Source organism: Cryptomeria japonica, chromosome 2 (assembly GCF_030272615.1).
Source record: "Cryptomeria japonica chromosome 2, Sugi_1.0, whole genome shotgun sequence".
In the NCBI taxonomy this organism is placed as follows: domain Eukaryota; kingdom Viridiplantae; phylum Streptophyta; class Pinopsida; order Cupressales; family Cupressaceae; genus Cryptomeria; species Cryptomeria japonica.
Genome location: NC_081406.1, coordinates 421,339,604 through 421,367,296, shown reverse-complemented (window position 1 = coordinate 421,367,296; position 27,693 = coordinate 421,339,604).

Below are 27,693 nucleotides of genomic sequence, written 5' to 3'. Positions count from 1 at the left end.
TTTGCATTGGTAAGAGCAGTCAAGAAGTTTGGGAATTACATCCTGAGGAGTAAAATTTATGCGATTGTCCCTGACCAAGCAGTGAAGTCACTACTCATGCAGTCCAAACTGGGAGAACATAGAGGGAAATGGATGGCAATATTGTAAGAATTTGACTTAGAGATGCATCCAATGAAGTTGGTACGAGGCCAAGGATTGTCTCAGGCCATAGCAACTGACATCCCTCAAATCCAGTGCCAACAGTATACGTTGAAGTCATTCACTCACGACCCCTGGTACATGGATTTGGTATTTATATTGCTAAATAATAGGTGTCTTGAGGGGTTGACAACCATGCAAAGATGAGCATTAAGGCTCAAAAGTGCCAATTATATGATCAAGGATTCAACACTCTATAGAAAAAATTATGAAGGTATCTACCTTAGATGCCTTGATCATCAAGAAGCCCATAATATGATTGAGGAATTTCACAGGAAATATGGTACAAGTCATGGGTCAGCGGATGCCACTACACATCAAATCTTGAAGGCTGGATATTATTGGCCTAGCATATTTAAGGATACTCATGAGCATGTTCATCACTACCATATGTGCCAAACTGCAGCCTCCAGAGAAAGAAATCCCGCTATGCCTCTCCAACCAGTGTTTGAGGTAAGACCTTTTTCTCAATGGGCACTAGATTTCGTAGGTGTTATTAATCCTAACTCATCTGCAAAACATAAGTTTATTCTTATTGCGATGGTTTATTGTACTCGATGGACAGAAGCCATTGCATGTCGGAATGCTACTGCTAAGGTTGTCTTGAAATTTATTGAAGAGCATATCATCATCAGGTTTGGTATGCCATTCGCTCTGGTATGTGACAATGGTCCTTCTTATACTGCACAGTTGATGCAATGGTCATACGAGTATAAAGTAATATTAAAATTTTCATCCAACTATTACCCACAAGGTAATGGAGTAGTTGAATCCATGAACAAGAACATTCTAGATGTCATGAATAAGCTACTTGAGAAAAACCCCAGGGATTGGCATAATCAATTGAGATACGCCTTATGTGATGATCGAACCAGAGTAAAAGACACCTTGGGAACTTCTCCATATTACCTTGTCTATGGCCAAACCCCTATCTTCCTAATCAAATTACAAATACCGGTCCTCCAATTAATTAAATAACTTGACATTGAGGATCAGGAAGAGGTTCGCCTCTTAAATTTATTAAGACTTGATGAAAAAAGGATTAATACTCTACAACACTTTGCCAAGCACCAAGCCATTGTTAAGTGATGGTTTGATAAAAGGGCCAAGGTGAAAGCTTTTCGGATCTCTGATCTAGTCTTATTATGGGACAAAGCTAGGGAGAACAAAGGTGATCATCACAAGTTTGAAAGGTTTTGGTTAGGTACTTACCAAATAGCTAAAATTTTAGGCGAGAACACTTTTAGGTTAAGCTCTTTGACTGGAGAACTGGTACCATTTCCCATCAATGGTCAGTTCCTCAAGCATTACTTTGATTAAATCCTCAATGAAGCTTGACTTGTTGTATATAGTGGTTAGTTGTTTTCTTTTTATTTTGCTTCATGTTTTTGGGCATTGTTGCTTGTTTCCCTTTTGTTTTTGCTTGTTTGTTCATTTTTATTTATTGAGTCAAGATATACATATTTTGTTCCCAAAGATTCTAAAAGGAAGGTATCCTTTGCATAACATCTTGCCAAATTCTAAGAGACTTTGACTCTCTTCTATTTACGACTTCATTGTCATTTGGTTAATTTTGAAACTTTTGTCTATACTCGTTCAAAGTGATATATAATCATTTAAATATGATTTGACTTTTGACTTTAATTGGAAAAGGCTAGCTTGAAAAACTCAGCACTAACATCACATTAAGATACATCAGAAAGTTTTATAAGATATCAGATAAACTGGTATTCAAGTGAAAAATCTGAAGTCAAGGCATTTCATGTTATCCATTGTGGCTCCCAACCCAGTTATCAAACTTCAATGTTTGGAATTTTCTTAAAAGGTTATTGAAGAAAGAATTCATTTTCTATATCCTATAATGTTTTCAAAAAAAAAGAAAGAGAGAGAGAGAGAAAATAAATGATCCTCTTAAGCAACTCAAATAGGTGTTACAAGTAACCTCCACGAGGGCTATGGATGCCTGGCTGGCAGTGGAGCATTGTTTGATGGGAACCAGAGGTATCTCTGTCGGGGCTATAGACGCCTGACTAGAAGCAAAGCTATGCCTAGGATGACCTTGCATGAAACACGGTTAATGACTTCATCTACGTAGCTTGTGCCTAGTTTCCTTTGATTATCTCCATTATTGAAATGATGGAGAAACAAATCATACGCACACACTTGAGAGTTAATCATGTCTATTTCACTTCCTGGTTGTTTTTTCATTACTTCACTCATCTTTCTCTCTTATACATCCTTTTGAATGATAATAGCCTTAGGTGTCGAGTTAATCAAAGATTCTGAAGTTTTAAATTGCCTACAGTCATTTTTCCCATATAGTCAACGTTTGTTATGCCTGGCATATCAATGTCCCCATTAGTCTCCTTGCATCAAAATTTGGGTCCCCTTTGTTTTGTTTCATCTTTCTTTTGTTCTACCTTTTGACCTCGGAACTGTGGAGTCTTAGAGTCTCGAGATCTCTTTGTTCTTTTTGTTTTGACCTCAAAACTCCGGGATCCCGGAGCCCTGAGGTTTTTTTTGCGTCTTCTGCCTCAAAACTCCATAGTTCCGGAGTCCCGAGCTGGAGCCTCCTTTTTCTTGCTTTGGAACCTCGGACCCCCCGGAGTTCTGGGGTGAGGTGTTCTTTTTCTTTTGTCTTGCTCGGAACCTTAGGACCCCGGAGTCTCGAGGTCATGTTTAAGGCTTTCGTATGGATGGGCTTGGGGGATCTATAAATAGAGATGATGAACTTATAAAGTTCATTTTGTGAATTCAAAGATCCTCCTCCCTAGCTCCAAGTCATGAACTTCCAGACCTCTGAGCTTTCCTTGGCATTTTCAGGAATCTCGATTCACCAGGTTGGTGAATTTTCTTGCCCTTGTTGTTGGTTTTTAGTTTAGTTTTTCTCCTCATTTTGTTGTTGGTTTTTGATTGTTTTTATTTGCATGCCTTTGTTTTCGCATGCCCTAGTTTTTTTTACCCAGAATCTCGGAACCCCAGAGTTCCGAGTAGTTGGTTTCTATGCCCTCGGAACCCCAGAGTTTCGGGTAGTTGGTTTTTATGCCCCCGGAACCCCGGAGTTCCGGGTGGCTATTGTGCTCGGAACCCCAGAACCTCAGAGTTCTAGGTGGCTCTTTGACCTAACCCTAGAACCTCAAAGTTTTGGGTGGCTCTTTGACCTAACCCCAAACCCCAGAGTTCTAAGTGGCTCTCGCTTCACTTAACCCCGGACCCTTGGAGTTCTGGGTAGCTCTCAACCCGGAACCCCAGAACCCGGGAGTTCTGGATGTCTTCGACTTAGGCATAAGCCTGAAACCCCAGACCTCCATAGTTCTGGGATTCCTTTTGCACCCAACCTAATCTTAGAACCCCAGAACCTTAGAGTTCCTGACCTTCTTCACTTATGCCTATCTAGGGACCCCGGGACCCCCAAGTCCCGAGGTAAATCAACTTTTATGCTTGTTATAAAAAATTGAGGATTTATGTTCTGCTTGCAGGTTCGAGTGGTTAGATGGACTCATCCTCCAGCAAAAGAGGAAAAGAAATTGATAGACTCCCAGCCACCATGAAATACCATTATCAAGGACAGGTCTATGTTTCAAAGCTAGAGGATCAAATCATATGGGTCACGGATACTGAAATCGGCCATATAGAAATTGAAGATATCAAGGCTCAATTGGACAAACCTAGTCTGGAGGCCCTCCACTGGAGAATCGAGAGGTCTGACCTAGTTGAAGCTACTATCTTCCCATAGTCATTACAGGCACCAGAGTTCATAATGACCATTGCCCCATTTTATAACTCAGAAACTAGAAAGTGCATAGATGCACAATAAAAAACCGTCATAGACTTGTCTCCAGATATGCTTGGGTTTGTCTTTGGAATCCCAACCAGGGAGGAGGTATTTCTATTAACCAAAGAAGAGGCTTTAAAGGCATGAAATGACAAAATATTAGCTAGTAAGAGGCACATGTATACAAACTGGCTAGAAGAAGAAAGAAAGATAGGACTCAAGGCAACAAAGATCCTAAGGGCAGAATTCAAAGAGCCTTAAAGAGACTTAATCATTATGCTCAATAGGGCCTTTGGCAAGCTGGATTGCAAGCATTTTCATCCCTGGATGTTCCAATTCATGAGAACTATTTTAATAGGAAAATAATACTTTGATTGGCCGAAGATCCTCTCTAACAATATTTGTAAGCAGATGAAAGAAGTTCCACATACTCAAAAGTTATTTTTCACGTCATGTCATCTAGGTAGTCGCCAGAGCTGGAATATTTCTAGGGCTACAAGTAGAAGATCAATTGGGAGAGGAGGAAGGACAAAAGAAGTTATGGGAGTATTATGCTTAGCTCACTCTAGCCAATGCAAAGACTCATTTTAAAAGAGTTAATGAGGCCTTCATCTTCCCAATAATAATCAAATTGATAGGAGATGCAGGATATCGGATTACCCTGGAGGCCATGGCTATCATTCGAGAGGGGGCATGTTGGTTTATCCAAAACCCATGCTCTACTTACATCAAGGTTAGCGGATTCATAGGAACCCCAATGTCATTGCCCCAATACTGCAATGATAGGATAATTTTGCTAGAGTATGTGAGGTAGCTTGTGGGCTTCCAGTCACTTTTGTCATCAAAACACAAAGAAGGTATCAATTTCTCAATATCTATTGGATACTTTGCATGTTCCAAAATACAAGTAGCGAAATTAGCAGAACAAGAGCTTCAAGATTTGAACTTGAAAGAGTATGATCATGCTAGGGAGTTCTATGATCCCTATGGGAAACTTAAACAAGCTATGCCTAAGGCATATGAGGGGCACGGGCCTAGCTTGGAGGACTTTTGGGCCAACCTTCAAGACAGTTTCAAGGTTAGGGAGAAGAACTATAATAGGTTATAAGTGCCACAAGTAAGAGATTTTGGAATCGAGACTAACCTCCCTAAAGACCTTAGGGATGATGGCGACTTACTTGATCCAGCTTATAGGAAATCAAGGATAGATAAAAGGCCCCTCTCCCCAATAAAATGGTTTGCAAGTGAAGACACCAATATGGAAAAGATCTCCCAAGTAGTCATCAATAGGATCAAGCAATGGTTACGATAGAAGGTAAGACCTAGTGTCTCAAAGGCAAAACAAAAGGAGTCCACTTCAAGGGTACCTCAATCAAGGGACCATAAGGAGTATGCCTAGAAGACAAGGTCAGCCTTGAGGCAAAATACGTCCACCAATCTAGGTGAAGAAGACAAACCTCAAGAAATTACTGAGGACTTACTGAAGAAATTCCAAGAAAAGATGAGGGAGTCTGAATTATTAAAGAAGGTTGTCGACCTGGGAGTGATTGATGGATTGGGAGCAGTACCACTTGCCAACGTTCTCCCACCGAGGATAGCTATAGGGAATATTGAAGGAGAGGGTACCGAAGAACAAGAAGAAAATATAGAAATTACTGAGGAGATACCCACTCACCCACCTTCAACAGATGCCACAAATGCTCCAGGCACTAGTGCCCTTGAACCACCACTAGTCAATATATCCGTAGGGCAGCTCAAAGTGCAAGGCATTAGGTCTACCACTGAAGGAATAAAATTTATAAACATCGAGTCTGATGCAGATCAAGAGGAAGAGGATCTTGAGCAACAATGGATGCTAGAAGGTGAACAAGAAGGGGATGAGGCAGGAGACCTCTTGAATGAAAGACTAGTGCTAACCCCTCAAGATCAAGAGGACCTTCTTAAGGATATAGAAGCCAGGCAAGGGAAAATAGAGGCAGGTGATGAAGAAATGGCATTTAATGAGGAGGTTAGTGGAAAACTAGGAGAGTTACATAAGCAACAAGCTCTCCAAACCAATTTAGCTCATCAAGCTATACCAACTCAAGACCCCGAGCAAATGGAAGTAGAGGTAAGAGGCGGAGCAGAGGAGCACGCAGGGGTTCATGTTATAATTGTGGATATAGTGTCACATCAAGATGACAAGGATGAAGATATACTGCAATGGCTGGAATTTACCTTTGGGAAGAAAAAGAGAAAAGCAGAGCTCCCTAAGGTCACTCTACAACAAGTAATCATCGAGGAGCCACCAAAGGCTAAGAAGCTGAAAACTGTTCATCACCTATCGAAAACTAGTTCCGGTGAAGTGATTGCAGATGTGGTAGTTCCATCTTAGGCTGAGGGACAAGCTTCTCCCAAATACCAAATATCACAGATAAATTTGGGCAAACAAACCAAGTGGGGGGAGCTAGATACTTTGGAGTTAGCCATAAGCATCATCAGAGGACGTGTAGAGAAGGAGCATACTTCCAACATGGAACTCCAAGCACAACTAGGACAATATAAGCAGCTGCTAAACCCATGGACTCATGCAGAACTAATGAATTGCCTTCTACCTCATCACTACCACAAGAAGAAGTAAAAGCATTAATGGAGGTGAGGCGGGTGGCCCCTACAGCCAAGTCATGGGCCCAAGTAAATATGACCAAAATAAGATTATTTTTGCAAGATACTATGGGGATGTATAGTAAGGCGATACAGGTAGGTGGAGCTTTGGCTTCTTGTTCCACACAATGGGAATGAAATTTGAACATTTTCACCAAACAATTCCAAGCTTCGAAGAAGTTATTGCAGCTAGGGGAAGAGACGGTGATAAAGGAGGACCTCTTAGGGGGTGATAGCTATAAAAACCTATAGTCTTATGTATACATCTTGGAGTTGAAGATTGAAATGTTTTAGAAATATATCAAGGATATGACCGAGATTCGGGACCCTCTCCTTAGAGAAATTTTGTCATATGAGAATTTTGTAAAGACCTTTTGACCTTAGATTAGCTGATACAAGAATAATGGATCAGCAACAAGTTTTGAATCGGTGGGCTCAACTCCTAGGACCTGTAGCCTAGTTTGATGTCACCCTTATGGATAGGTACACATATCTGATTACTCAGTGTCAAGAGGTGGAACATATAGTGAAGGAGTTAGAGGAGGGGAGAACACATGTGGATGAATTTTTGAAGAAGTATAAATTTAGAGTTAAGCATGTAGCAGATCCTCTGGTTCAAGCAGTTGCATGTATAGTTGATAATTATAGAGCTTTTATCAAGAAATAAAGGATAAGCACATAATTGTTAAACATGGCAAAGGTTTTTTTTATAAATCCTTAAATCTTGTATTTTTAACTATGACTCCTACTCAAGTTCCAATTTGAGAGAAATTCTGCATGATTACAAAAATGTGGCTCACCTAGCAGGGTTTTCGTAGTGCTCATGCAGTCCCCATTTTGTAGTTGTTAAGTGGAGTGTCAAGGCAAAAACTTGCAAGTTAACTGTGACTCCTAGTTCCAGGTTCTTAATTTAGGGTAGGGTTATTTCCTAGATAGTAGGGTAAAGAACTTCTATAAATTGAGATGTTGGATTCATTTGTAAGGGTCCCAAATTGATGATTTGTGGCCTACTTAGAGATTTTAGAATATTTTGTAGATTGTTAAGAAGTTTGAGTTATTTTTGTTATACATTCATTGAGATTAATATGAGAAGCAACTTGTAGATTACCTAGCCTACATTCATATTCTACCAAATTATTTTGTGTAATCTAGTAACGTCTATTATTTGGAGTTAGCAACGTGGTTTAATCTTTTGGTCTATCACTTTATGAATCATATTGTGCACATCAGTGATGTATGAGAATTATTGTAATAGGCCATATTGTTGATGATTTTATTTCCATAGATTTGCGAAATTGATGATTTTGCAAGTTTTCTAGAGGTCCATTGTTGAATGCTAACTTGGATAATATATGATAATTGCTTGGATTGCAAGGAACTAATTGAGTAGTTCATTAAGTTGTTATTATATTGGTCTTTATTGTTATTCCCTTGTTTCCCTTTATGCTTCGCATTTTATTTCCCAGAGAATCTTAAACCATAAAAATAGAAAAAAAGAAAGGAAGTGCAGTTATCCATAATCAGTGAGATCTAGTCTTACCAGCAGGCCCCTTGACAGGTACAACCATATTAACCGTTGGGCTGCCCATCACCGTCGAGACCCGACTATAGAGACCTTGGAGTAGTGAGTTTTCCCAAACTTGTTTCTTTTCAGGAGAGGTGGTGAGTGTTCACATTGGCCACCTGATTATTGGCGGGTGTGTCAAAAAAATCGTCAACACTACCATTTAATTTATAAGCATTAAACTGCCTTACTGATGCCTTATGGTTTTGGTCTACATTGGCAGTATCGAAACTTTTTCCTTGCTCAAATCCAAGTCCACTGGAATCTCTCTTCAATAACTCATCTAGCTATGTTGAACTAATCTTTCTTTTTTCTTTATACTCACTTGCAATAGTTAGATCATTTCTCAGAATTATCATTTGTCTCTCAAGCTCTTGTTAATTACTCTCGGATTGTACTATCCTTTCTCAACATATCATTTTCAAGAACCAACCTACCACATTCATCAAATATGTTTTTTAGAGATACATTAAGATTTTCTTCCTTTTTATTTCAGTCCTCAATCTCCTTAAACATTCTCATAGTTATATCTTGCATTTCATTTTTCATAACCATGTCCTCTTGACTCAGCTTCTGACATTGTTCCTTAAGTGCATGTTTCTCTTCATCATCTTTTTTTTGCAAAAGTTCCTTCCTCCTAGCTTGAATAGATAACAACCTCTCCTATAGGACAAGAATGAATTCCTTAGCAGAATTCAATTCATCTTGTAGCTTTAAGCTCTTCATCATTTCAACATCATAATATTCAAGTGCCATCTCAAGTTTCTTTTCCAAACTCATATCCATGAATTCTGGATTCAAGATCTTCCTGAAGTTGTTAAACTTTCTTTGAGGCATAAGGTTCTGATACCAATTATTGGAATCCAAGAACACTGAGAGGGGGGGTGAATCAGTGTTCTACCAGAATGATCAATTTTAACCTTATTAAAACATGCATACACCAACCGATATACCAATACATATATAATTGAAAGAAGTAAAGAAGCCAATAAGCCATTCACATAAATGAATACCATAACACACAAAATTATATGTGGAAAACCTCAAAGAGGAAAAACCTCGGTGGGATTTGTGACCCACAATATCAATCCACTGGCCATATTAAGAGATATTACAAAATATAGGGGCATGCACTTGCAGGAAGGCTTACAACCTAGAGCACACTGCTCAATCATAAAAGGATCCTCACCGACTACATATAAAGCTAGACTACAATCTATAGAAATGAATGAACTACTAAGATAGCATCTTCTATGCCTAAATACAGTTCCGGTTAAGGTCTGTCTATTTCTATTTGAAACCCTAAACCCTTATCAAAATAACCCTTACATAAATATCCTCACATACATAATCTCTCTTAGATATTTTGCATCTCCTTCATTATTTCCTTCCCAATTACATCATCGCATCATATATCAAAATTATCTAATTCAACTGACCTATATACCATATACAATTTATCATGCCTTATGTTGGCTTACAAAGATAATTACAATGTCAGTATACATGTCGACTAGATAACATAAATACATGAATATAAAAAAAATTTGCCGATGCCGGATCCAAAAGATGTTAGCCTCCAATACCGATAACCTAATTCTAAACCATGTTGTCCTGCATTGTCGGTAACCAAAGAAATCCTTTCATCCTATTGGTGCCGGTGTTGGTGAAGTGTCTGTGAAGTGCCTGTCAGTACACAACCAAACCAAAATATGAAATCGGAACAAGATACCATGTTGCCATCAATGACAACATAGTGAAACCAATCAATTGAGTGTCAACTACCAATAATCTCCCCCTTTGGCATTGATGGCAACACTCATGTGAAAAATGATCATGGTTTCATCTGTTAGTTTCATCCTGAACCTTCTCCCACTGAGCTGAATATCTGTCAATACAAAATACTCCATATCTTCATATCTCCATGTCTCCCCCTAATGTATATAAATCCCTTTTTATTTTTCACATCTATATCACTGGCCCTTTGACACCAATGCCATCAAAATTCCAAAACCGAGATGAAGAATGAAAACACTAAACAATGAATATCCCAAAAATATCTTATCAGAGCTTAACATATTTTAAAATATCTTGATATGCCTTCTCCAATAGCTCAAGATAAGTATCCCAACCAGATTTGAAAGTGTCATAAATAGATAGAATTCCATTTAGCATATGGGAAAATGACTCTTTCTCATTTAACTTTGTTGATGTGGGCTTAGCAACAATATCTATAAACTCCTTCGTATGTACACTAAGTGAATCCAACTAAGGACTCACCAAAACTCTAAAACTTCTGGCTCTTCTTATGATTTTGTGTTTTCCTTTCTCAAGAATACAAATTTGGGCTTCCAAAACCAAAATCTTATCATCAATAGATGTAGTCAATGAATTGGCTATACCTGTAATTTTCTCCTGAGCTTCCTTAATCTTCTTATCCACATTAACTGTAAGTATATATGTGTTACAACATACTCTGTAAATATTTGTACACTGCTTTAAAGAATTGTCTATCAATTTCATCTTTTCATTAATCTTCTTCCTCTCAGACTCAATTACTTGATCAAATGTAGCTCTTTTTTCCTGTGTGAACCTCTCTAGTGCTTGTTAGTTTGATATCTACTGCAAGGATTGAAAATACTTTGAAATATATTCAGTGACTATCTTAAGCTTGTCAGATGGGCTCGTTTCTCCGTCAATCTTGTACTTTGAGCGTAGTCTATGCAAAATAGTGATAGACAGATAAATAATCCCTTTATCCATAGATACCTCCTTCATCAATTTATGTGCAACCATCATCATGAGTTTAGTAGAGCTCATCTCAGTTATGTTTTTCTTTTCAACCTACGAGGTGTCAATTGACAACAATTATGGACTCACTACCAGTTCCCTTTCGGATTCCCCTCTCTTCTCCTCTGATTATTTAACCTTTATAGCTTCCTCACTTGCACCGGTGGCTTTGCCACTTGGTGTAGTCTCAAAAACTGTCGGTTCCTCCCTAGGAACTGCAACCTCATCCTATAAATCTATATCCGGAGGACTGTTGTCCTCAACATTAGTATCCTGTACATTATCAACCTTTTCACTCTTTGTATTTTCTGATATCTCAACATTTGTTTGTACTTTTTTATCTATCAGGGGCTTAATTTCCACTATCTTAATGTTTTTCAAAATTGAGGGTGAAGTACCCATAATACCCTTTCCTTTTCCTTCAATTGTGTTGTCTGCAGTATCTAACTTAGTTTCTAGAGAAGTATAAAAGCCACAATTTTTTTCAAAGAACTTAACCCATGCCTTGTTTATCTCCTTGATTATCTCATTTACTCTTCTTAACATAAGACTAGTTATTCTATATTTGTTGTTAAAGATTTTTCTATCTGCAACCTCAAGTATCCTATCCATCTCCTCTGGATCAATAGAAACACAAACAGATAACAACTCTTGTATCTTAATATGCTTTTCCTCTTGCATTGTGGATATTCTCCTAGCATCTAACATGTCATACAATTCTGTCGGTATTTGGTTTTCAATTTCTATCAAGGATTTCTTATAAATATCCAAATATAACAATATTGCTTCCTCTATTTCTCTTTGTTCATCATCCTCTAAATGTTCATAATAAAACTGTATATTCTTTAACATACCATCCTTAGTAATCTCATTAACTAACTCTGCACAAGTTTTTGGTAGAATGATAGTTACATTACCAAATTCAATTTCTAGATCAAAGTCATCCTTCTTCCTTCTCCCAGTACCGGATGGGGCTGAAGGTGTTTCTTTTGGTGCTTTCTTCTGTGCTGGTAACTTGAATGTAACTTTCCTAACCAGTTGCTTTTTAGCCTCTACCTTAATTTCTTCTATTTTCTTCCTTATAACCATTTTTAATGCCAATGGTGTGTCATCCTTAGATGTAGACTCAGTTGTAATATACTCAATGAATACTTTAGGTTCTTTTCTCTTCCTGCCTTTCTTTGAGACAACATCAATCAATGCTTTGATGTCTTGTGCAACCTTTTCCACAAACTTACTTGCCTTACCTTCCTGTTTCTCTCTCTTTTTCTGGTTGAACTCAGTTTCAACCTCTTGTGTCTTCTATTTAGATATACCATTGGGCTTTTCAGCTTCATCAATAGGTGCATCAATCAACATTTTTGCATAAGAACCTAAAATTTGTGTATCCACTTCATATCCCATTTCCTCAATCCAGATCTTTCAGTGTTTGACCGCTTCCATAAGTGTTTCATCTTTCTTTACCATGAAGCATATGTCAGTTGAGTATTTCTCAACAATATGCATAGGTATCCTTTCTCTATATTTCAAAGACATCTAGAATGCCTTAAAATAATCCCATACTTTGTCATCTCTTTGGCTGTCCAATGTAGCAATTGACTATTTCAGTTGCCTCCCTACCAAGATATCAAATGCCCATTATCTCTTCCCAAAACTGAGAGTCTCATTCATGAAAAATAGCATTAAACAGACAATTAGGCTACCATAATAGAAAGTCTCTTTTCTCCTTTAGTCTTTCCTAAGTTTATCAATAGTTCATCCAACATCCAACCACATAGATCCAATTTCTCATTTTCTCTCATCATCTTATAAGCTGCAAAAATGCAGGAGCTAGAAACAAAATTCTGTCAATTTGATTGTGTTACCTTGTAATAGATGACCATGTTACCGAATTTGATGTTTGTGTCGGTGATTGTACTTATTCTCATAGATCGCCTGTCCAAAGTTGCAATGGTAATCTTGTTGACATGATCATTATAAACCTTCTTATCGAGATGTTGTCCAGCCTATGGTAAACTGGTGATTGCCATGATGGCCTCCTTTGTAATCTTATATGGTCTATCTAACCAGATAAACTCTCCATCACTCTGCTCAAAACATATCTAACTATTTCAACTTTGAATTCTAGAATATTCAGAATGTTTGTAAACCCTAAATCCTCAATGTGCTTGTATTCAGGTTTAATCTTTCGAGAATCTCCCCTTAGCTCATTCATGTACATGCTCTTGATATCAGTTGTTCCCAAATCCTTAATGTGATAGTGGATGTAATATCTTATATCTTCGACATATAAAACTCCTTACGGGACATGGGAAAAAGTGCCAACCGAATCTTCAGGGTAGCCACATGCGGATATAGCTTGAAAATCAGCCTGGGATGGTCCTTAACCTCAACTATAGTTGTATTTGCAACAAAGATAGGTACATATGATGATCCCTCTTCCATGATTAAAGATAAATACATGTGAATTGCTTATGGTGAAAAACCCTAAAGTCTTATTCAAATTGTTGGTGAAATCGCTCAAGAAGATATCTAATCGCACTGAATTGCCCTTAATCACTCTGAATCACTCTAAATGCAAGGTGATAAAAAATGATGTAGATTCAACCTTTTATCCTCCAAGAAAAACCCTAATCAATCATTGACATCAATGACTTCCACTAAAAGATACCGGGTCTCAAACAAAACACATCCATGCCGAATAAGCATCTCCAATATCTGGAACATCTTCCAGAACCTCTTCCCGGGGCATATGCAACATCTTCATGAATTATTTCCTACCCCTAAGCAATCTGCCTCATTTACTGGATGAACTACCTATCGGTGTAGAAGTAACCTCCTCTATTGGATAAGTAACTGGTGCATTCCCATCTACAGATTGATCTTTAGTCTTCCTGACCCATCTCTGGGTATGATCTTGTCAGATTTCATTAACCTTTTATTTCCCTTTCTCATTTTATCCTACATTACCAATCGTTGGATTTCCGCTTCTACAAAATTTAGCAATATGTCCAACCTCATTACATGCATAACATTTAACATTGTTCTTTTGAATTGCTTTCCTAAAACTGGTATAATTGTTTGACTTGCACTGATTAGCCATATGTCCAAATTTAACACATGCATAACACTTTACATTCATTTTGAAATCTTTTGTCTTATGACCATACTTAATGCATTTAGAACATTGACTGGGAGCAGAATCAGGGTTTTGATTTTCTCTATTTCTATATTGCCTAGCCATGTGACCAAATTTATTGCAAACAAAACATATACCATTAAATTTATAAGCATTAAACTTCCTTACCGGTGCCTTATGGTTTTTATCTACATTAGTAGTACTAGAACTCTGTCCTTGCTCAAATCCATGTCCACTGGAATCTCCATTCTGCCTTTGTCTCTTCAATAACTCATCTAACTATGCTGAACTAATCTTGAATTTTTCTTTATACTCACTTGCAATAGTCAGATCATTTATCAGAATTATCATGTCTCTCAAGCTCTTGTTCATTACTCTGGGATTGTACTAAATCAGTTCTCAACATATCATTTTCATGAACCAACCTACCACATTCTTCAAATTTGTTCCTTAGAGATACATCAAGATTTTCTTCCTTTTTCTTCCGGTCCTCAATCTCCTTAGACATTCTCATAGTTATAACTTGCATTTCATTTTTCATAACCATGTTCTCCTAACTCAGCTTCTGACACTCTTCCTTAAGTGCATCCTTATCTTCATCATCCTGATTTTGCAAAAGTTCCTTCCTCCTAGCTTGAACAAATGAACACCACTCTTGTAGGACAAGAATGAATTCCTTAGCATAATTCAATTCATCTTGTAGCTTGAAGTTCTTCATCCTTTTAGCATCATAATCTTCAAGTTCCATCTCAAGTTGTTTTTCCAAACCCATATTCATGGATTCCAGATTCAAGATCTTCCTCAAGCTATTAAAATTCCTTAGAGGAATAAGGCTCTGATACCAATTGTTGGAATCCAAGAACATTGAGAGGGGAGGTGAATCAGTGTTCTACCAGAATGATCAGTTTTAATCGTATTAAAATATTCATACACCACTCAGTATATTGGTACATATATAATTGAAAGAAGTAAAGCAATCAATAAGCCAATCACATAAATTAATACCATAACACACAAATTTATAAATGGAAAACCTCAAAGAGGAAAAACCACGGTGGGATTTGGGACCCTAAATATCAATCCACTAGCCATATGAAGAGATATTACAAAATATAGGGGCCTGCACTTGCAGAAAGGCTTATAGCCTAGAGCACATTGCTCAATCACAAAAGGAGCCTCACTGACTACATATAATCTAGTCTACAATCCAGAGAAATGAATGAACTACTAAGATAGCATCTTCTATGCCTTAATACAGTTTTGATTAAGCTCTGTCTATTTCGGTCTGAAACCCTAAACCCTTACCGGAATAACCCTTACATAAATATTTCCTTCCCAATTACATCATCGCATCATATATCAAAATGATCTAATCCAACTGACCTATATACCCTATACAATTTATCATGCCTTATGTCAATTTACAAAGATAATAACAATGTCAATATACATGTCAGCTAGATAACATAAATACATGAATATCAAAAACAATTGCCGATGTTGGATCCAAAAGATGTCATCCTCCAATACCGATAACCTGATTCTAAACCATGTCAGCCTGCATTACTGATAACCAAAGAAATCCTTTCATCCTATCGATGTCGGTGTCGATGTCGGTGTAGTGTTTGTGAAGTGCCTACTGGTACACAATTGAACCAAAACATGAAGCCAGAACAAGATACTATGTTGCCATCACTAACAACATAGTGAAACTAACCAATTGTGTCAATTGCCAACATCATTCACCAATGCAATTGTTTTGTTAATACCAAAATGTCCAGCTAAATGTCCATTATATTTCTCTTTTATCAGGTTCTCTCTCATGTAACTCTTAGGTATGCACAATTGAACTCCCTTGAATAACATCTCATCCTGAATGAAATAATCCAACCATTTGCTCCTATCAACCTTAACCAGTTCTCTAAATGCTTTCCAAGGTTCTGCAAAATTTGGGTCTTCATCATACAAGGTCTTCAAATCTTCAAAACCTAATACTATCACTCTCATCTCTGTCAACAAATTCCTTCTCCTACTCAATGCATCAACAACTTTGTTAGATTTCCCACTTCTATTCTTCAACACAAAGGTGTAACTCTACAAGAATTATACCCATCTCATATGTCTTTGATTCAACTTACTCTGACTGTTCAAATACTGCAAAGCTTGATGATCTGTATACAACACAAACTCCTAAGGAAATAAGTAGTGTCTCCATTTCTTCAAGGCTTGAATTATGGTAACAAATTCCCGATTATACATTGAATATCTCTTCTGGGCATCATTAAATTTCTCATTGAAATAGGCTACTGCTCTCCCTTGTTAACTCAAAACTGCTCCTATTTCTATTCCACTTGCATCACAATCCACTTGAAATACCTTATTGAAATCCGGTAAAGCTAACATAGGTTGCTCAGTCACTTTTTGCTTCAACAATTCAAAAATTTTGTTTTCTCTAGTGGTCCACTCGAATTCTTTCTGATCTCCTCTCATGGTGTCAGTCATAGGGTTACAAACTAGACTAAAATTTTAGATAAACTTCTAGTAAAAACTAGCCAACCTATGAAATGATCTTACCTCCCCAATGCTTTCTGGTGCAGGCCACTCAAGAATGGCTTTCACTTTCTTAGGGTCCATCTTCAAACCATCCTTAGATATCATAAATCCTAAATAGACTAACTCATCCTTCATGAAAGTACACTTCTTGATATTGATCAGCAACTTTTCTTCTCTCAACCTTTGCAACACTGGTCTTAACTGCAACAAATGATCCTCTCTTGTTTTAATGTCATCCAAATACATAATAATAATAAACTTACCCAATAGTTTCTTTAATACCTCATTCATCAACCTCATGAAAGTACTCGGTGCATTAATCAATCCAAAAGGCATCACCAACCGTTCATATAGTCCTTCATTTTTCTTAAATGTTTTCTTCCACTCATCACCTTCTCTGATCTTGATCTGATGATATCCACTCTTCAAATCTATCTGTGTAAAGTATTTTTCTGCACTCTAAACAGTCCATTATGTCATCCATCCTAGACAAAGGAAATCGGTATTTCACTATGATCTTGTTTATTGGTATTGAATTGGTACACATCCTCCATTCTCCATTCTTCTTAGGTGCTAATATTATTGGAACTACACAAGGGCTCAAACTCTCCCTAATCAAACCATTCTTCAACAAACTCTGCACTTGTCTATTCAGTTCTTCATTCACTATTGGTGTCAACTGGTGTGCATCTTTGTTAGGCAAACTACCTCTAGGAACCAAGTCCATGCAATGACTAATACTTCTAATAGGTGGCAATCCATCAGGTACATTATCTAAAATGATGTCCTCATATTATGTCAGCAAATCTCTTATCTCTTCTGGGTGCTCTCTTTTTGGTTCCAGTCTCTTAGTCTTCTTAATTAGGAATTAAGGCAAAACACACATTCTCATGTCTCAGTCAATCCATGATTTTCCTTCCATCTACTAAATAGATTCTGCATTTATATAGACTTCATTCTTCAAAGGTTCCTCCAAAGGTGACAATGTTTGGTTCATCCCATTGGCCATAATAGTGTATGTATTCTTCCTTGCATCATGTATTGCCTATCTATCAAACTGCCAAGGTCTACCCAACAAAAGATGACAAATATCCGTAGGCATAACATCACCCAAAACTTCATCATGATAATGCTCAATTTTCAATTTCACCAAGAACTGTTCACTTACTAACAACTAATGTTCATTATGAATCCATGCTATCTGATAAGGCTTAGGGTGTTTCAACCTCTCCAATTTCAACTTATTCACCATCTCTTCTGAAACAAGATTATCTAGACTACCACTATCAATAACAACTTTACAACACTTATCATATACCTTACATCTAGTTTTGAGTAGATTCTTCCACTACAAGAGTTCTTCATCTCCTCTAGTATGACACAAAGCTCTCCTCACCATTAATAGTTCTCCATCTTCCAGTTTATTGTCTAATCCGGTGGGGTTTTATTCCATTGCTACTACTCTTCTGGTAGCCTATGTCTTCTTACATTAGAATGCACAGTGTTCTTCTCCTCCACACTTCAAGTAGGTTCCTCTGAATGTCCTCTTGTCTTGTCTTCCAAAGTTCTCATTCTGGTAACCATTCGGTTCTCTCCTCCGATATAAATTAATATCATCCTTCTGGTATGAATTACCTTCTTTACTCACTTCCTTGTCCTTGTTCTAATCTATACAGGTTCCTCTTCCTCAAGTATATCCTCTTCCCCCTTGAAATCTCCGTTTGGTAAACCTTCCACCTATACTTCTCTGCCTAAGTTCATGTCTTTTGTTCAATTTATCTTCAGCCTTTAGTGCATACTATTAAGCATCTTCAACACTCTCCAATTTGATCATACTGAGTTCATCTTGTATAGACATCCACAATCTGTTCAAATATCTTGCAATTTGTTTAATTTCATCATCAACATGTCTAGATTTGATGTTCAACTTGTAAAATGCTTCGGTGTACTCCTTCACACTACATTCCTTCTGTCTCAGATTCTGCAACTTCCAGAACAAATACACTTGATAATTTGTTGGCACAAACTTTGATTTCAACTTAGCAATCATCTGATCCCATGTCTTAATCTTTTCTTTACCTCTTCTTTGTCTATCAACTTGCAAATGTTCTCACCAAAGAGATGCATGACGTTTCAACTCGGTACAGGCATATTTCACCTTCCTCTCTTCTACAATGTTTTCAAAATCAAAATACTTCTCCATCTCTAAGATCCAATCCATCAATTAATTTGAATCTAACTTCCCATCATATTTCGGTGGAGTAAAATGAGGTCTAGTGTTCGCGCTACTCAAAACCCTTAAAAACCTTTCTTTATCTGGATCCACTGCTAGTAGGTTCACTTTTTCTATAGGGGCTTCTTCTCCTTCATCTTCACTTAAATCTTCAATATGTCAACCTCTTCTCTGGGATGTCTCCATGGATTCTAATCGGGTTGGTATTCCTTGCAACATCTCCATCACAACATGGTCTGCATTCCCACGCACTCCGCCATTCCTAGTTCCTCTTCGCACCATCTATTCATGCTAGTCCTCTACAATTTCAGGTTGGATCTGCAATCCGCCACCCTACAACAAAGATTTAGGACACACAACCTCTGAAATGAAACTTCGCTCTAATACCACTTGAAGTAGTCACCGGTGAGGAGGGACCTCAAAGAGATAAGTTTGGACTGGTCAGCAAGAGTAAACACAATGAAAACACATAGATATGATGGAAGCAATGCAAAACATATAGTTTAATTGAATGAAATTTGATAGCATCCAATTGATAACAACTAGGTTACAACATACCAACACATAGGCCTAGTAGAATAGGTCACAACTGGGATCTTGAATCGAAAGATCTATCTTCTAGGCATAGTCTATCTATCTAATACTCTGATTAATTCTCATTGATTACATTTTAAAGCATGATTACAAATATATATATTGATCCAAAGGATACAGTAGGCCCAAAACAGGTCAAAACCCAAAGAACAAGACCTAACGTACAAAATAAACAAGGTCAACCTCTACCAAGAGATTCCTCCAAAAAATCCAAAGGATGAAACGTAGATCATAGGAGAAGGTCGGCCACATGCCAAGGAACATTGTAATCAATGCCTAAGGCTCTGCAAGCTTCAGAATGGGTTCTGGAAGATCATCAGAATAAATCTGAGGCAACCGATAACAAAGGAACAATCGGTAACAAGAAATTGTCATAGAAACTAGAAGGGATATCTTGCTAGTAAGTGATACAAATGTGATGCAGTCTGAAAGAAAGAAATATGATCAAGTCTTCAAGTAGAATCCAACTCCATAGGATCCGGTGAGCCAAAATTGGGACACACGGAAAGGAAAACTGAAACTACAAATAGAAAGCAAAACAGAAAGGAAATTTTTTTTGGTTGATGCAAGATTGTTGTGAACCAGTGATGCTCCTGCATCAGATATAGTGTTGAAATCAATAACAACACTTAACCAAATCTAGCATATTGCCAACACGAATAATGTATTAATCTTTCAGAGGTAGAGAGAAGTGTGAGAAGAAGTTGTTATGTACTTAACTGGAACTATAACCAGCCATTAGGAGATGTTATTTTCTCAGTTCATGATCTTATGGATGTGATCCGAACCTGCTTATAAGATGGTAAGTCTTGTTGGCATTTGCATGAAGATTGCATTATTGATATGTTATGTTGTCATTGATGTCAATTAAACTGGTAATGATATTTTTGATATTGTTGTAATATTGTTACTATAACCAGTAGGAATAATTTGTGGAGTGAACCGGTAACCGATATAAACCTTATCTATTATTATAACCAGTAAACCCTACCTATTATTTTTTATAAACCCTAACCGATTAAGTTTGGTGAATTGGCTATATTGGTTTATGATCTCATGATTAGAGGTAATCATTATGACATGTATGATTATTGTATGAAGACAATTCCAAGAGATTTTGGTGAGTTGTTGTAATGGTTTTTGTCTAGGGATTGAGAAAATGTATTGCATATAATGAAAAGCATGTGATGAGTTACTAAGTTCGACGAAGCGATGATCAAGGAGAGATTAAGGTTTTCTTGATTGATGTGTAGAGATTTCTATGTAATCCAATGGTAATACTTGAACCAATTTGTTTGTAATCTCTATGAGAATTAAGTTTTTGTTGTGTTACCGACCTGATTGATTTGTTTATAAGGTTGATGAAGTTGTTTAGTTTAATGAGTTGGCAAAGAGATAGACATAGTTCAATTGAGTGTGTGGTTACCAAACTAGATGTATCTACAGTTTGAATAAAGGAAGATAAGGAGCATGAAATGGATCTGATCAAGCAAGTGTGGTGCTATTCAGACAGATAAAAAACTCATGTTGTTTTCTAACAATTATAGCAAAATTGAAATCCCCTAACCAAGTAAGCTCTAACAAGCTTAGTGTTATTCAAATTCTCTAACAAGGTGGTCTATTAGATTTTATTTTCAAATCCTCTACCAAGGTTACTCCTTACAGGGTATTGCTTCTAACAAGACATTTGTAGTTAATCCCTTAACCGGGTGATTCTTAACAGGATTAGTTCTTAACAGGACTTTTTGTAAAGCTTTAACAGACTAGGCTCCTAACAGGGCAAACTTTAGAAGAGTTCATATAGTTATCTTGTGAGTCTCATCTCACCATGGTTTTTACCTATTTTGGTTTCCACGTCAAAAATATTTGTGTCAAGTGGTGAATGTTTTTATGGTTGATTTACTTAACTACTTAACTATTTTGATAAGTCATGATAACTGAAAGCATTGAGATATGAAGAAGTTGTTTACTGTTAATTTGTTGAAACAGTCAACCGGTTTATCCTATGAGTTTTTATCTTGACAGATTTATTATTCTAAGTTTACATTGAGAGATTGTTTTTTGAGATTGGTGAAGGTTGTATCAGTTTTTCTATCTACTCATTCACCCCCCCTCTCAGTAGTTGACTGAATACTTATTCTTTCATCAGACCATGAATTGGTATTAGAGCATTTAGGTCCTCTAAGGTCTAAGCGTAACAACTTTAGGTAAAGATATAGAGATCATGATGAAGAAGTAAGGTCTGAAGTTTAATAGAGAAAACTACACAATATGGAGTGACAGAATGAAAATTTATATCAAGATTTTGGGAAGCCAGTATTGGGAACATGTCGATACTAAGTATGTTGCACCTACTGGGATGTTGACTAATAATCAAAAGAAAGAGCAAAAAGAAAATCATCAAGCATTGGAGGCTATTATCAGTTCTTTGTCTGATCCAGAGTATGTAGATGTTCATGGTCTTGAAACTGCATATGAGGTATGGAAAAAACTTCAAGAGATTTATAGCAGTGATGAACATGTTAAGATTGCTAAAGAAGAGACTCTAAGAGGAAAGTTTGATGACATGCGGATGGATGAAGGTGAGAATATCCATCAGTATGGTCAAAGGATAAAAGAGATAGTCGGTAAAAGTAAGAGTGCAGGAGGCAAAGTGGAAGATTCCACAATGATTAGTAAGGTACTGAGAACCCTGCTATTGGTCTATGCTACCCGAGTTGCAGCTATTCAGAAGCTGAAGTCCATTGACAAAAATAAGGTAACTCTTGACTCCATAATTTGCAAGCTTACTGCTTTTGAATTAAATTGTTATGATAGTAGTGTACAGAAATTTGAGTTTGCATTTAGAGCTTTTGTTTCTAACCCATCTACGAGGAAAAGTAGAGATGATAGACACAGTTATTAATACAGATCCAGCAGAGAAGCTTATGATGAAGACAATTTAGTTGAGCTTGAAGAATTGTTGGCCAAATGGTTGCCTAGAGGTACAGGTAAATATAGAGGCAAATTACCTTTGAAATGTTTAACATGAAACAAGATTGGACACATTCCTACTAACTGTCCTAATGGTGATAATGAGCGCAAACAAGAGAAATTCAATAAGTACAAGGGTAAAGGCAAAAGAGATTGTCTTATTATTGTTGATGGTGGTATCACTGATGAGGAATCTGATGGTGATGCTAATGAAGACATTGTGTTTGTAGCCATTAAACAAGAGATGCCATACCAGAAGGCATTAGTGTCTAGGATGGATAACTCTGATGATTGAATCATTGATAGTGGTTGTGTTGTTCACCAAAAGTGATAACCCAAGTATACCTACAAATCTATCTATGAGATGGCCAATCTCAATCAATGAAACACCTCAGGGCTTGGACAACATGACAAGGATATCAATCATTCTACTCTCCAGGCTCTACAAAACCTAGGCGGGTATACCTTTGATGCATTTAATCAGACCTATTACACACAAGACTGCATCAATCAAAAGCAGATGGATCTCAAAAGGTTCAAAAACTAAGAGATAACTGCAAATGGGCTAGATCCACACTTGCAACTCAAAATTTTGAATCATGAGATGGAGGGACACTTCCACATAACATAAAATATAAAAAGATATTCTGATTTTGGATTTTTAAATGGTGTTTTGACAACCTTTAAATATTACAAGAGACCAGTGCCTTATCCAGGCCACAGAGTCATGCATAAAACTAGAAGAGAAATCTCAGATGCAAGTTCTTTTCAACATTAAATTTTCATGTATCAATGCCTTACATTAATACAATCCTCTGCTCTGTCACAAATCCATACTTATATGTAGATATCCAATATGCATTCAAAATCATTAATGCTGGGTTTTAGGATTTAAATCCTTCCTTGAAGAGTACCCAAAAGACAACATTACACTCTTAGAGGAATCTAAAAGAGACAACTCAAATTATCCTTGATAATATGAAATTATATGAATCTGAGTACATTTTGGAGACAATTTCATGGAAACTCACACATGCCTTGCATATGTGTGAACCTGCAAACTGAAACTAAACCTATAGTAAAGACAACACTGAAAACATAAACGAACACACTATCATTTGCATTGATAAAAGGATGCCATCACTGGAACCTGCAATTTTGGATTTCTCCCTTGGAGCAAATCTCTCAAAAACTGGAACCCCTACAATTGAGAAGAATTGCGAATAAGAAGGAGAGGGAAGAGAATCAAATCTACAACTGAAAATTACCAAGTGTCTCCCCTCTAACTGAATTTTTTTCCCGTGGATACTGCTTCCAAAATATCCCACATTGGTCAAAATTAACCTCATAATCGGATTCCTCACTCCGAGAGCTTTCCGAAAACATATAACACTTTATATTTTGGCCAAAATTTAGACCCTGGGCGAATTAATTCCCCAATTTGCTCAATCATTTAAATTTTTCGAAATTTAATATAGTTTAGACTATATCATTTACTCATTTTAATTTTGATTTTTGCCTCTGATATGCTCTGACGCTTTGCCACATGGAGGCCTCCGATTGGTCAATGGGGTTGATCGGACACCACCTGGGATGACACCTCATTACCACCACATGTTCGCTTGCTCATCCGTCACTTGGCTGCCATGTGTACACCACCTCAGCGCCACGTCATTGCCACTGGACTGCCACAAGTGTGCCAACTGTGTGCCATGTCACTGCCACCTCACCGGGACCCGCCTGCTAGACATCTGACTGTACTCGCCACCTGGATTTTGCAACTTCGCAGGGTGTAACTCGCGTGCATCTTCCTTTCGCGAAATAGCGCGCATCGTTGATCCATCTCGAACTTGCTCACTCATTAAGCTGACCTTCCTCTGCAAAATTTTGCCTGTTTGCCTCGGGAAGCGTGTCTATGTGGGGTCCACCCGATTGTCGCTCAGTCATCTCCTCTGTCGCCTCAGGAAGCATGCTCGCGCATGGGCCCACCTTGGGTGCCATCAAGCACCATCCGTCAAAAGCCTTTATGGCTTAGACATATTACTTGGGTAAGGCCTTGGTTATAAATATTAAAATTTTCCCTCCCACCACCAATGTGGGATAATATCGTTTTGCCTGGTAATGAACTTTGAAGCAATTTCTGGGACTTTCATGGCTGCCAGTGCATTTTATTGGAGATTTTAAGGAAGTTTTCAACACCACAGAGAGGGAGGACTGCCCTTCATTTGCTAATCTTCTGCACTCTTTAAACTCCAATGCCATACATGCCAATTGCATTTGGTTCTCAATGCTGCCTCTCCATAACTCCACATAAGGGAATACTATTACATTTGGCATTATTCCATGTTTCAATGGCCTTTATCACCAATCACGTGAGAGGGGACTTGCTGTTTTATTCATGTTGAAGGAGAGAAGACACCACGTGATCATTTGGAACTGCAGGCTGCTATACACCATCACATTGCATTTGCCCTTTCACTGACCAGAGACTTTCACGTGGGGAAGGAGGTTTTACACCTAGCAAACTGCATTGTTTTCTTAAAAAAAAACTCAATCCTCTCACATGGCACGCAAGAGGAGAACAACATTTTGACTTGCAATGCCTCTACTTTGAAACTTCAATGTTGCCTGACCATCACGTGGGGTGAGGGGGAATCGCAACAGTTACAATTTGTTGTTGGTTTTCAACTCCATCAGCACTGATTTCCTCCTCTCATCTTGCATTAATTTGGAGTTTTTCTTTTTGAATGCTGAATGTTATATGACTTCTGATATCATCCCCTTCCATCATGTTACCTACCATCATTGCAATTGCATAAAAAGAATTCATACTGCTGCTCCTCCACCATTCTTGCAAAGGAGAGGATTAGCTCCACACTTTACATACCATGCATAGGGAAGATGCCAGGAAAAGTCACGGCATTGGCAACACACTTGCCAAATGCATTGCTGAAGAATTGTATTTGCAAACTATTTTTAAATCCTTTTAATTTGCTATAGCAGGGGAAGACATTGGCAAAGTTGTGGAATTTGGCTCTTGCCAGCCATTGCATAAGTTTTAAAAAAAAAAAAAAAAACTCGGAACCTCTGATATGCTACTGTTGAACATTCAACATTGAATAAGCCAATATCATTAATCACTTCCTCAATTATGTCTAGGGGTTGAAATTCCATAAAATGAAAACATTCTGTCACACAATTAATGCGCGGGCATGAGCCAGGTCGGGCCCCAAAGTGGGTCCGACTAAATTTTTTTTTCGATTTCACGCAACTAACCTCTGGAAATGATAGGCATCGTTTTCAGATCATAAAATTGCATTTTTCAACTTTCAGGCAATTATGCCACAATTTTCGCATTTAATCGTGAAGATGTAATTTTCAAACCTATCAAAACACCTTTTTGGAGCTTGCCATCTGACAGGCGTGTACTCTGATATACAAGCATGACTTCTACCAAATGGTTTCTCAAGACGAGTCCCGAGCAAAGAGATATTAATTTTTGAAAATGCTCAACTGGCTTTGTCGACACTGCGGACCTGATGAAGTCAATATCCTGGCAACACATGATGCCTTTCTCAAAAATATCAAACGACCTCCGTAGGCCCTCAAATTTGAAACATAGGTACCTTAAAGTACATATTAAATCTTTGAATTCTCAGTTTGATCACCAGACTGACAGGATGCAAATGGCACGCTCACCAAAACGGCTACATTAACTGATATAACACTGGAGTGTGGATAACTGAATTTGATGGTAAAATGAGCTCTTTTGAAAACCGATCAAATGGATTGATAAAGGCTTGAAATTTGAAACGTAGCTCATCATTTATACCAACATTATCCTGGAAAAAACATTATGGCATGATGCTTACTAAGGCAACTTTTACGCTTATGCGAAACAGGGCTCCGACTAGCTGTCGAAACAGGGACTTGCCAAAACATACAAACTGTAAATGGATTTGGCTTCAAAAACTGAGCAAATGGATTCGTTAAGACTTGAAAATTTGTGAGCTCACTCACATTTATGTATAGAATTGAATCCACTTTGAAATTTTTCATGATGATCAACAGGACAAAAGATGTAATCTATCAAAGTAGACTACTCAATAAAATCTGCATTTGTGCCTAAAATGCACTTTCAGCTCACCCCTCGAAATGGATACCTGGTAAACTTCTCCAAACTAAATTCTGAAAGTTGCACATCACTAAATAGGCCAAATGAAAGGTGTAGGACATAAATCCCAAGCCTTACCCTCTGAAAATCAACTGGCTCCATTTTACCCCCTTGCTAATTAGGCCATTCAAACTAACTTATTTTAATCAGTCCCAATAGCGGCTCTGACTGGGGATGGTTGATTGCGAGATCAACACAAGAATCCAAATATCTTTGGTTAAGCAGACCACCCAAAAATGGATCATTCTTCTCTTCTCATTTCATTTCAAAAAATAGGGCTTCCTTATTCTACCCAAGCAGCAAGGCACTTTATTGAAAACCACACAACTGAAGCAAAGCGACTGTACAAGATACAAACATACTGACAACTGACCATAAGATGCTCAATCAATCTTAGCATTTACCTCTGTCAAAAATCTGATTCTCATCACCTGATGTTATGATCCAAACAAAGGCACCTTTCAATAATAACTGAGCATAACTTTTATAATCCGCCTCTTTTGTCCCATTACTGAAACAACTAGTGTGCTTACCTCTTGTTTGATTCTAAACTTTGTAACCACACACTACTTCAACACAAGTAAAAACATGAGACAATTCACCATAAAGGCTTTCCCACAAGCCGCCATACACTTCACTATCCCAATCAATTCTACCATTTGCAAGGACATCATCATGCTGAACTTGAAAAATAAAACACTCATCCTCAACATTGCAATTCCTATTAGCACGTGTCTTATTACCATTTAAATTAATAGAACGAGGGACACTACTAACCAGCTGATGCAAACAAGGAACATGAACATTACAATCCGGATGTGATACTTCACTATGCAAATCACACCTCATACTATCCTTTCTTATCAAACTGAAAACCTCTGCATTCTCAACATCCCATTCATGGAAAAGAATGCATACCTTCGGCTGAAGCAAATCCTTAGCTAACTCTTTCTCTTTCAGGTTTATATCCACCTGAAACACTTTCATTTGTGGTTTGAAAAAGTCATCACATAACCCATGCCTCTTACCTTCATCATGAAATAATTTTTTACAACCC